We start from the raw sequence: 12922 nt of genomic DNA, 5'->3' as shown, positions 1-12922 counted from the left end.
AAGCTGGAACGTGGTATTTACTCCAAAATCTAAAATCCAAATGTAAATTTAGAGATTTCTTCCTCTTAAAGCAGACTAGTCAAACCAATTATAAGCTTAAATTCAACAAAGTGAAATTAATATTTAGTAAATGAAGAAACATTGTCAGATAAAGGTAATCTTTGTATGGACTCACATCCCAGGCCCTGATCCTTCTCCTCATCATCTGTTTTGTTGATTTCAATTTCACCTTATGTTTTTTTTTTTTTTTAACACATGGTTCATTGACAGCCAATTTAAACATTTTTAAAGAAAATATCCACCAATAGCTTAATAAAGACATATAAATCTGCCTTTTCAATGAAATTATAAATCCAAGTAAATATTCCAGAATTAACAGATAGGTAGATGAACACATTTATCTCCCATGACTTGGTACAGTCAACTTAAGAACCATAATCCATTTTCAGTCCCATGTTCACAACAATAATCATTAACAAAATCATTACACAGAGCTATTTACAGTGAATATATGTGGTGCTTTCAGTGGAAAGAGGCAGAGCAGTGCTTCAGTTCAACACCCACTGTCTTCCTTTACTTGCAATGTCCTGTGTACTTCCAGAGGGCACCAAAGGATAGTTGTAACAATGAGCGTAAATCAAGCCGGAGAACACTGTCTCTGGAAGGTGCCAGTGTTTGTCTGAGGTAGTGAGCAGCTTCAAGTAGCTGAGCAACCCAAACAGCAGTAAAAAGATGTAAGATATCGACACGCTCAGCTGCATCTTGTTAAAAGCTTCCTGCGGGTTGGCAGAATGAAATCTTTATTTAAAATACACAAACTATTGTCAGGGGATAGGTGGAAGGAGAACACAGTAGAAGGGCCAAATGCTTCGCTTAACCCAATAGAAGCCACTGAACAAAGGGGAAAGTGGACACACTGTCGGCAGCAGGAGTGGAGAAGGTGGCTAACATCATAGCAACATCCATCTGTTCTTCTCATGGTTTCAAGACACATTATTTCTTATATTATTAATTATGTTTCCAAGGGTAGGATAAAGATATTATGGATAGCAGAGAGGAAATCATTTCGGCTGCCAGTTGGCATTGAGTAGAATAGCATATGTAATGACCCAGTGATGACTGGAAACGGAGCTGTATCCTTGAGTCCCAGCATCCCTTTTACCAATCAGCACCAACTCCCTGTTGGTAGTCAGAGGCTGCCTAACAAAGTTCATGTAAAACCATTATAGAATATTAACTGGAAGGGACTGAGACAGGGCTGAGTGGGGTACATCTGTACAGAGGAGATGCTGGGAGGAAGAAAGAAGGGAAGCAGAGGGAGTCTAGGAAAAGGAAAGGAGGAAAAGGAAAGGGAGAGGAGGAGAAGAGGGAGAGACTAAAAGAGGAAGGGAGGAAGAGGGAAAGGTAGGGTGGAAGGGAAGGAGGGAGAGAAAGACTCAGGAAGAGTAACAGAGATAGAAGCATAGAGAGACAGAGACAGAGAGAGACACAGAGACAGAGACAGAGAATGAGTCACCATCTTGGACAGACAACACATAAGAAAAGCAAGTGCTCTGTATAATTGCATAAAGATGTCACGTGCATTCTCTTACACCATGTGTCACTTGTTTTACATACTGACATTAACAAAAGCCATTTTAAGACACAATGAAGGTACCTGTGAAACTTTTTGGATTTGTGAGCACAGTGGCTTTAAGGCGGCTGAGCAGGGAGCCCGACAGAGGATGGGTCACTAATGAAGAGCCAAAGAAACTAAGCAAGAATGAAATCAGGCACGAAAGAAAAAAAGGAACGCTGTGGGAGCGTGTCACTTATTTTGATGAAGCTTTATGCCTCTTTGGGTAGAAGTGGCTCACAGCTGTTTAGTTTGCTCCACAATGTTCACAACACCTTTAGCCAGAGTACACCCGCAATGTTCTGGGTTGGTTACTGTTACCAGAGTGATAACTATTTTGGTTTCTCTTCATTTTAAGCACCAACGGAGGGATGTGCTTGCTTTCTGTCTAGCAGGGAACAGCATTTGTTGCCAATAGCTTTGTTCTGATCAAACATATTGTAAACCTAAGAAAGCCTTTACTCTATCTGGCCCACCCTGTCCTTTGAGGATTCGGTTCCCTGTATACCTTTCTTGGGAATAAGGGTTAAGTTCCTCTCTCAGGAACCCCAAGTCTGAAGTGCATCTGGGGGCAGGTGGAGGCACAAACCATTTGCGTTGGGATATCAAGGTGGTTGTGAAGGAGCCTCATCATCATGTACCTGTGGGCGTCCTCTCCGGAGTACCAAAGCTGCATCCCAGAAACTCTTCCACAGGTTTTCTTCAAGATAACCGTCACGATGGCTGATGGCTGAGCCTCTTCTTCCCCTTAAGCCCCACCAAACTGGCCAGCACCCGGACTGCAAACTACATCCTGTATCAGAAGCACATCCCTGAGACAAGTGCTTCCTTCTCTCTTTCTCTCTCTCCATCCTCTGACTGTAGTGCTCTGGTCCCTACATTTCAGACCCCAACTCTTCACCCCTTACCGCCAGCTTCCCTCCAAGAAACCTGGAGCAGGGCAGCAGGGACACCTGGAGAAGTGCGCACCTGGCCAAGCGCTGTCCAGCGCCCGGTAGCTGGAGGGTGCTCTCCGCGCTGAGCTCGAGGCAAGGCCTGGCTGCCCAGGCTCGGGTCTCTGTCGCCTCGGCAGCCAGCCGCCCCCCGCCGGTCCTGCCCGCCGCGGCCGCGCCGCCGCAGCCATCAAGTGGCTCGTTAAGGAAATGCAGGTGAGCGCGGGCGGCGCGCCGGGCCGGGTGCGAGCGCCTGTGCGCGAGCGCGAGCGAGCCAGCCAGCGGAGTGCGAGCCCCAGCATCCCGGGCGCTCCCTCCCGCAGCAGCCGCCCGTCCCGCCCCGCCCCGCCCCGCCCCGCCCGCGCGCACCGCCGCACCTGCGGGCACTCGCCCGGGCGTCTGCGGGACCCGCGGGCTCCGAGCGCGCCGCCACCCTCCCGCGCCGCCCTCGCACACCCAGATACCACTTTTAAAGAAGCCGAAGCGCTGCAGCCCACCGACGCCGAGCGAGCGCTGCCGGCTGAGGCCGTTGCTCTCCCTGTCTGCAGTTGAGCCCGGACCCTGGAATAGAAAGACAGTTCTCGGTTGGACTGGAAGAAAGGGAAGGAAGACTCCTCTGTTCCCGAGGAGAGCGGAGCGGCTGCCCTAGTAAGTAAAACTGCTCTCTGGTCTTGCTCTCTAAAGTGAGGCGTCTACCTAATGCTTCCTCCCGGTTCGTTTTACCGGGGAAGAACTTGCCTTATATAACTTGAGTAATTCCTACCTGAGAAGTGCTTCGCTAAACATTTTTGTGTGGGTTTCTTTGTGGAAGATCACTTAGGAGTGTCTGCATGTGCAGCATTCCCAGGAGTCTGATTGTTAAAGGCTCATTGTTCGAGGGCTGCTAGAAGACCTGGCTTGTGAACATGTTGGTTGGTTCTAAGATTGAAGGACTAATACCTAGGAAATCTTGAGGATTACCAGCCCATTGCCTCCTCCTTCCTGTCACCTTCAACCCTGGTCCACCCCCAAGTTCTATCCTTTGCTGACTTCAGTGGGTTACTTGTTTTATCTTTAGTTGTAAGGAGCCCGAGTGAAATTAATTGGGTCAAGGGAAAGTTAAGAAAGATGGTTTGCAAGACTAGAACACAACCCTATTCGGATGACTTCATGTCTGTGAGGCGTTTCTGTGTGGAGGAAGTCCTGGCACAAGCCTAGGTGGAGAATCTGATGAAGTTAATTTGGAGTGGAACTGTGAAGAATGCAGTGTGAGAGCGGGCTGAGGCTGGGACTCTGACACAGCCGGTTATGAACTGTGACAGGCTCATCAGCTGCTGACAGGTTTAAGGTATCTCTGAAGGCTGAATATCGCTGCATCAAAAACTTTTGCAGGTAGCATTTCTCTTGGACTAGCATCCCCTGTCAGAGGCTGCAGCTTTTCTGTGCACGCAAGTAGGACACCCGTCCTCCCTCCCATCAAAGGGTTAATGGTACCATAAAAGAATAGGAGACATGTGTAGCCTGACATTCGCCAATATTTTGTAATATCTAAATAAAACCTTTATGTTATGTCAGGAAAAATATAGTTGAGTCAGTTTGTTTTGCACAAGAGGGAAGAGAATCAATAACGTTTCAGCATTCCCCCCTCTTTATCACTGCCAAATGGGTTCTGAATCTAATTCTTCTTGCATTGTTACATACACTGTAGGTACAGTAGGAATTGCAGGTTAGAAACAACTGGACCGATTTAAATGCAAAGTTCTTTGACATAATGGCCCTAATACAGACTGGAGTCAAATCGTGGTAAGAAAGAAAGTCAATGTGATTTATCTCTAACACTCAATTTTTTCTGCTAATATAATACATACTTTTCCAACAAAACCCTTGCAAATTTAGAAAATTAGACTGAGTATTACAACTAATTAGCAGGTAAAATTTCATTATAAGAATCACTTATCAATTAATGCTTATGAGATTTCTCATAATTAATTGAGACTTTTGCAGTCAAAAATCTTGTCACCTCTCAACTCAAATAGTTAAGCAAAAATTTCGTTGGACATCGATTTCAAAAAGTATGAAAAAAGCCAGAATGGTTGAAAATGGAAAAGCATTTAGAACTGTGCCATCTTGTTTGGGTGGTTCTGATTGTCTTGGGACATAAGTTTTAGAGTGATTGGACAGGACAGTGTACCCGATGATGATTCTGGTGACACAAAGTTGTAATGGAAGGGAATCACTTCAGAAAGATGTGTCATTTTCTCCTGAACATCACTTTATTTCTCACCCCTTGCTCTCTATTGCCATTCCTGTGATTGAATTTAAATGAATTTAAATAATTTAAACTGAGATCATTGGTTGATCAAATCTGGATTATATATATTTTCTCTATAATATGTGACCTCAAATCTCTACGATGATGCATGGCATTTGAAAAAAAATACATAAAGGGATAATTGTCCATAAGCTGTAGTACTGAAGAATGAACCAAACATTCAATTACATATATTTTAGTATGTATCTATTCCCACAGAATGCACAGGAGAACTGTTGGTTTCTGAAAGCAGAGACTTATCAGTAGTTACATTGACAATGAACTGACACACATTCTGGCTCTGTTATCATTGTGTCACAGTGTGAGGAAGGGCATCCTGAATTAAAAGCTGTTTCTAGTCATGCCTACAGAGATACCTGGTAACTGTTTCTGTAACCATAGAGAGGGGAACCTTAGCCAAAATGATAAAATTGTTAGCTTTTTGACACCAGCTTTTTATGTCATACAGGAGTTGCAACTTTAAAGTTGAAAGAATAAAGTTGCTAGTGTCAGCAGTAATGTGTTTTATTATGCAATTGTTCTTGTTATTCAGATCAGATAATGGTCTGATGAAATACATAAGCAGTCTGCAGGGAATGAATGATGAATTCCTCTAACGTATGCTTACCAAAGGAGTTTTTACTAATAAAGTGCTGTGGACCTGCATTTGCTTACAGTTGCAGTTGGTGAAAGCAAATATACCTTCCTTTCCCTTAATATCAACATGAAATTTAGAAGTCTGTTTCTGTAACTATAGCAACATAAATTTGATTTTGTAGACCACATGGTCATATAATTTGTGAAGTTCTCAATAGGAGGATCATTTTCTTAAAAGACATAATTTAGAAAGCAAAGCAATGTTAATTAGGTCTTGGATTGCAATGTTAAACTATTGATAAAATTTTTCTTCTTCTCATGTATGCAATGGTGGTATTTCTTTCATGTATTGCATGGAGGGTGCATGAACCCAAACATATGGGGGTGTAAAGAATGCTGGTACTGATGACACTTTCCTTAGTGATGTTAAGGTGTAGTGGAAGCTAAAATACAGTTCTCACAGATACAGGTTTAACACTTCAGGAACAAGTAATAGCTAACCCCACTCTTGTGGCTGCAATTGGTGCACATTGTTTTGTGGTTAGAGACATACCTTTATTGTAACTTCTAATAACTCTACTTTACTAAAGCTTTATTATTTTAGAGGATAGTGAATTAAAAGTTTGTATGTGTTAAAAAACAGCTGATCTGTAGTGCAAGTTACACATGCCACTAACCTACATGTATCTTTTTTTTTTTGAAAAATTTGGAAAGTACTATTTGTGAAGTAACATAATAAAATCATTACTTACCTATATATGCATCCACACATTTGTCAACTATATATCTGTCTATCTATATCTGTACATACAACATATAACTTTGTAGAAGAGCCTCTGTTGTTTGAGGCAAATACCTTAGCTTGATAGTATCTTTTGGATATGCACCTATTCTGAGGTTAATAAACTCTAGTTACACCAATAATATAATGAACATACTTGATAATTCAAAAATTTAGAGGGGAAATTAAATGAGTAGAACTTTTTATTGAGCTGAATGGCAATTCAATTTATCTGTTAATAGGTTTAAGTGTGTGTGTGTGTGTTTCCTACTACTTTTGGTTCACTTGGATTTCATTAGATTTCTCAAAAGCACTGTACATTAATAAGGAATAAATGAAATTTCATTCATACAATCAGCAGCATAAAAGTTAACTGCACTCACAACAGGCTTTAAAATTTGTTCAAGGTATTAAATAAAGACAAACAACTGATGTACAAAAAATGCGTGGTATCTTTAGGGGAAGACATAATGTGATCAAAAACAAGGGATCTGGGACTTCCTGTGTTACCTAAGAAAGGTTGCTTGGTTGAAGTTACCAAGAACTTCCTGCCTAGTAAAGAGAGTGCTAGCAACCTTACATCATTCCTATTACAAAACACTATGAAACAGTCTAGCATAATTACTGATGTAATTGAGTCTAACACTTGGCAAACTGTCAGATTATACTGTGACAGTCTAAGAATCCACAAAGGAGTCAAAAGCAAACATCTTGTTTGCAAAAGTGCCAAGTTTTGAAGCCATGTTGGACAGGCATTGGTCTGTTGCTTTCTTGGTTGAATGATCCTTGCAGTGGCTCCAGAGAACCAAGATGGAGCCTGTAGAGGTGAGGAGACATTTGTCTTGAGTTCCTTTGAAGCACCCTTTACTCTTGCTGTTGAGAAAATATTCCATCATTTACTGTCTTTGAATTGTCATCTCTGTAATCAAATAGCAGAAAAGTTTGAGAAAAACAGAAAATAAAAGAAACCCACAGTGGCTCTGCTCTTCCAACTTCAAATAATAATTCTCTTTATTTCTGTATATTTATTATTTTTACAATATTGCATATATATAATGCAACTTATATGGTTTCCCTAAATGCATGTTGCAGAGTGTGAAAACAAGAAAAAACAAAAACAAAACAAAACAAAAAAACCTTCAGTCTTTACATGTTAGAGAAGTGGGGAAGTAATTGATGACTTCACGTATGAAAAGATGTAAACATAGAATGATTTCCATCTTACACAGCAGGTTTTCTCTACCAGTTTAGTTGTGTTTAGTGGTGGGTTGTCCAGTACGTGCTTGGACAGCACATTCCACACCTGCTAGCCAATTACAAGCCAACAACCCATTATCTTCAAAAGATACTATTCATCTCCTGAGAAATTTTCAGAGGACAGTATGCCATGAGATTGAGCACAGTGTTCAGTATAAATGTCTTATATATCTCACTACTGAACTTAGTGAAATTACCACTGTATATACAATAATTAAAGATCAAAAAATGATTCAAACTCGCTGGTAGCATATTATCTATATTTGATTAATTCATAAGCAAATAAAGTACAATATACAAAGGCCTTGAGTTTTTATAAATTCTTATGTTTCCTAAATATTCTAATAAGTATTCTCAAAGCCAAAGGTGTGTTGAAGTAAAATGGACATCACCTCTGTACTCTAACACACACTTACTGATCTTAAATGCCAGGAACGGAACGGAACATATGTATCATTGAATATATGTTTCATTTGAGTTTAACGATGTCTTAACTTAAGTGTACATGATTTTATCCAGGAGACCTTGCATAGTTGTTTGAATGTGTATAAGGAAGCAATGAAGCTATTTTAATTAAGAACACAATTTGTGACTATTTGATCTGATGATTTTTTAACCTCACAAGTACTTAAGTAGCCAGTTATAGGTATACTAATATACATTGTATCAAAAAATTGTGAATAACAGCTTTTAAGAAAGCGATACAAACTGATATTTGACATTCTTAATTAGTAATAAAAAGGGGATTTGTTCAGTGGGTACATGAGCAGAGAACAAAGTCAGCAGTGTGTTGAGTGCATGTGTTCTCTTTGATTATTAAATGCCTTCACACACCCTAGGGTTTTTATCAATCTTTTGTTAGCATAAATGTTTTGAGTGGGTTCAGATAAAAGTCTTGAACATGGCTTTCTTCAGCTACAAGCAAGTCATATATACTTCACTTTCAGTGTTCGATGCTAGGAAATATTAAATCAGAGTCCAAAATCAAACGCAAAATGTAAAAGCATCAACATAAAACCAAAGCCAAGAACAACAGTGTTTGCCATTTTAGACTTGTAACTGGCTTTAGCTACTAAACTAGTCTGCTTTTAAAAGGAGGAAGCACACACACACACACACACACACACACACACACACACACATGCACATAAACAAATACCACACTTTCAGATAAATGCATCCTTTAATGTAGGAATATAATGACCTGGAATCTTAAACAACAACAGACATTCTGTTTAAAGGTAAAGGATGGTGAGGGTAAGACTATAGAGAGGGGAGATTTTTTACTCTTACTTTAAAGACCACATTTTCCCTTTTCTTGTTCTCCCAAATACTCTTATTAAAAATCTGAGACATTTTTTTTTCACATTAAAGCTTGGCCCACAGAGTAATGGGGAAGTCTTTCTCTTACCTGCGTTGTGCCATATTTCCAAGTTTTAGGCCTTGCACTCAGGTATGCGTGTAACACACAGAGAGGCAGTTTATCACTTCATGATTCACTTCTTTTTTCTTTAATTTTAGAATAATTATCAAGACAATATCTCTTGTACCATGGACACAGTAACCAGTGGAATTATACAATAAATAACGCCTCTTCTATTTCTAACTTATCTAAAGCTATTGAGTCAGGATGTCCATTCATAATGACACAATGACACAAAGCAACAGAGTCTACAGTTTGACTGGAATTTGCTGGCCTTCCTATGTGTCAAAGAGTGCTAAGTACAACACCCATTATGCTAGCAACATAAAACTGGGCAAGTTATTACTGACCTATGGTTTTACAAAATATATCCAAATCATTAAAAACACTTGAATTCCATAGTTAAACAAAATAAAACAACAACAACAACAACAAAACCTGACAGTGTCCCACCTATTTTAGGATTGTGCATTTACCTGCTGTACCACAGCACCCTTTTCTCTATCATTCTGTGTCACAGGCATCTCTTCTAGAAGCAGGGTGGAATCTGTTGCATATTTAGCAGCAGTGACAGCCTTTCTGTCTCCCACTGTCATTTGTTGGCAGCCTTCTTTATCTTCTAAGCTGCATTGCCTCATGGCCATTTCCTCGTGTGTCACACTCTCCAACATCACAAGAAGCAATAGAGCACTGTGGGCACACGCTGTACTACTGTCATGTTGACATGGCACGGGAAACACTAATGAGTCTCCAGGCCAGTGTTGGCACTTTAAGCACCCATCAAACCCCGTGTTTTCAAATCACAGTGGAAGTTACAGTCAGGATTTCTATCATTGCTGCTGTTATAATCATGCCAGATATGCAGTGGCTTCCTCAGCAAAGAACAGAGACACTGAAGAAATTCTGATCACATTGAAGTAAGTGCAAGATAGCTTTATCGGAGGCCTTATATTGTTACAAATCTCAAAGGAAAGAAAAATTAAGATAAAAATATATTTTAGAAATGAACTATAAACGCCGGGCGTGGTGGCCCACGCCTTTAATCCCAGCACTCGGGAGGCAGAGGCAGGCGGATTTCTGAGTTCGAGGCCAGCTTGGTCTACAAAGTGAGTTCCAGGACAGCCAGGGCTACACAGAGAAACCCTGTCTCGAAAAACCAAAAAAAAAAAAAAAAAAAAAAAAAAGAAAAAAAAGAAATGAACTATAATTGTTATGTATCCTTAATTTTAATAAAGTATTCTGTGCTAAATTCTTGCAGAACTCATGAGGACATTCCTGACTAGACTTTAAAATATTTCCCTAGTATTCTCCCCTAGATGCTCTTATGTAGAATACAATAATGTATTACTATCTAGTATTATTAACAAGGGCTTTTCAAAAGTAGTAGCTGGATCATATATTGTGTCAGCCTGAAAACATTATAGTTCAAATTATTAAGGCTAAATTTTATGTAATAAAAAAATAGGAAATTTTCTCTTCATTTATTATTTTGCATTGTGCTGTGCAGTACACTCAAGTAGTATTTCTTCCCTTTATTTCTTAATTTATTTTTGAAATTATAAATAAACACATTCTCCCCTTCCTTTTCCTCCCCCTGTATTCTCTCTCAAATTCATGCCCTTTCCTCCCACTGTGTTCTCCTTCAAATTCATGGCCTGTTTTTCTTTTCACTAGTTGCTATTTCATCCATATATGTATAAAATTAGTTTCCAATTACTGTTATTTATAATACTTGTTCTGAAGGGTCATTTTGTACAATGGCTTGTGTGATTATGCTCTCTCTCTCTCTCTCTGGATGGATGTGTCCATTCTGTGTTGTTTGTGTCCCCCCCCCTCTCTCTCTCTCTCTCTCTCTCTCTCTCTCTCTCCCCATCCGTCCCTTCCTCCCCCTCCCCCCTCTCTCTCTCCCTCTCTCCTAGAAAATATGTTGCTTTCAAGACAAGGCTCAGCCACATTATTTACACTTTTGTGGTTAAAAACAACAGTGTTGGGTAGAGGGCAGTAGAATTGTGTTTCAAATGATTAAATTTGGTGCTTCATTCTCTCATTTTCTTGGTCCTCAGGAAGATATTCCTTCTTATAAAAAATAGTGCCTGGAGGATTGTTTATTTTTGGTAACACTGATATTTTGCTAACTTTCCAGCTTTAATAATACTAATGTATTATTTGATATATTATAAAACCTTGATTTAAAACTATGGCAGTGTATCTCAAGAGATTTTCTTGTGCTTTCTTTCTCTCCTCTCTTTGTTTCTCTTCTGTCTCTCTTTCTATATGTGTCTCTCTGTTTGTGAATGGGTATGGTATTATAGGTGTGCAAGCAATTTTTTTAATTATCTCATCAGTAGAAATTTTTTTATGAAAAAAGCAATACCCAATAATATTTCAGTGTGAAATATATGTTGAACCTATAGAGAAATCAATATTTGAATACAGATCAGAAGAGATGAGGTTATTCTTAACAAAGCAGTATTCTCAGTATTGCTCAAATCCTTTCATCCAAATTGGGTTTCAAATATTCCACTCCTGATCATTTCTTTGGACTTCACAGGGACCTTGTATATTTCAGACACAGAGAGCTTCACTAGCCTTCTTAGAATGATAAGAGGTGTTCTAGTATGAACTTAAAATAGAAATATTCTGGCATTTGTGTTGTTAATTTGCATCTCATTCAGAAGTACCTTAGATCTCATTTTCTAGAGTTTGAGACGCAAACAATTTCTTAAGAAGTACCTGGCTACTTAAGAGGAGAGTGTTACAATTTATCTTTTCCCCCAATTTGCAGGTGGTTTTAGACTAACTTATCATTTGGGGCTGATGGAATCACTGTTCAGTTAAGAGCACTTCCTGCTCTTACAGACACTGAGTTTAATTTCCAGGGTGCATGTTGTCATGTCCAGTAGCTTACAATCACATAACTCTAGCTCCAGGGAAGCTGACATTTTTTTGGATTTTGAAGGGACCTACACTCATATGTATACATACCACTCCACCCTCCATACACTGCAAAAAAAAAAAAAGGAGAGAGAGAGAGAGAGAGAGAGGATCTTTTAAGAAAGAATAACTTGTGATATTATTCTCATCTTGTGTTCTAGACATTTTGTCTAGCAATATCTTCCCATGGGCTCCTAAGGCATTTTTATATAGAATGTGCTAATAATGGTCAATTTATTATATATAAATGACTATTTTCAGTGGTAAATATATATAGTCTTATTATTTTACCATGTATATTAAATACTAAAAACAAAAAATAAAAATAAACTAAAAATTAAACACAAAATGGATCACTAACTTGTCCATTAACTTCTCTTCAGACACTATAGTTTAAATTCCTTTGTTCTATTTTTCTCTTGGTGCAAATAGTTATAACAAGGATCCCTTGATTTATAATATTTAAGAGTAATTAAGAGGAATGCCACAGTTTCAGAGCTTCTGAATATTCAAAGTGGAGAAATTTTAATGCCACTTTGATCTGCTTTTATAATATCATTTTCAAATGAAAAAAGTACTAAAGGCATCTGTTACCTATTGGCTTAAGATTCTATGCTGAATAAGTACCCTTTAAACACAATGGCATATGCAGTGTCTGTTGACCACAAGCTACAGTTTATGGAAAACCAACAAGTACCAGTTAATTCGGCACCATAACTATGGAACAATCAACATGCAAAGTCAGGGAAAATGAACTGATGTGGTGTGAAGTTTAGGGTGTAAGTATCTTCTGCAGGTGACTATGATGCAGATGAATACATATCATTGAAGATTTCACAAGGGGGTGTCAGAGTCGGCAGATACAAACAAATTTTGAGGGTGCTTACAATAAGCCAGATACAATTCCAAAGGAATGGAAATGCAAGAATTGGCCCCAAAAGAGTCATTATACTTAAATTTACTTGTATGAGCTACTTACATTCATATATTCTCATTTCCACATATTATACCAGTAATTGCACCGAACACATTTTGTTGTAGTTTGATTGTGGTAGGGGAGTGTTTTTTTTTTTTTTTTTTTTTTTTTTTTTTT

General features: G+C 39.0%; 1 protein-coding gene across 40 annotated transcripts in view; it reads left to right on the top strand.

Moving 5' to 3' along the window:
- Positions 1-2889: 2889 nt before the first annotated feature.
- The window catches only part of Ptprd (protein tyrosine phosphatase receptor type D), a 2211569-nt gene continuing 2201536 nt past the window's right edge, over positions 2890-12922 (top strand). For 20 of the 40 annotated variants that reach the window (XM_029475790.1, XM_029475789.1, XM_029475786.1 and 17 more), the window contains exon 1: positions 2890-3195. The gene's annotated coding sequence lies outside the window, so the exon portion shown is untranslated. The remainder of the gene's footprint in view (positions 3196-12922) is intronic. The other 20 variants (XM_029475779.1, XM_029475770.1, XM_029475764.1 and 17 more) reach the window with 3 other exon arrangements.

The sequence above is a fragment of the Mus caroli genome, chromosome 4, assembly GCF_900094665.2.
Source record: "Mus caroli chromosome 4, CAROLI_EIJ_v1.1, whole genome shotgun sequence".
NCBI lineage: Eukaryota > Metazoa > Chordata > Mammalia > Rodentia > Muridae > Mus > Mus caroli.
This window is presented reverse-complemented; position numbering and strand designations above follow the sequence as displayed.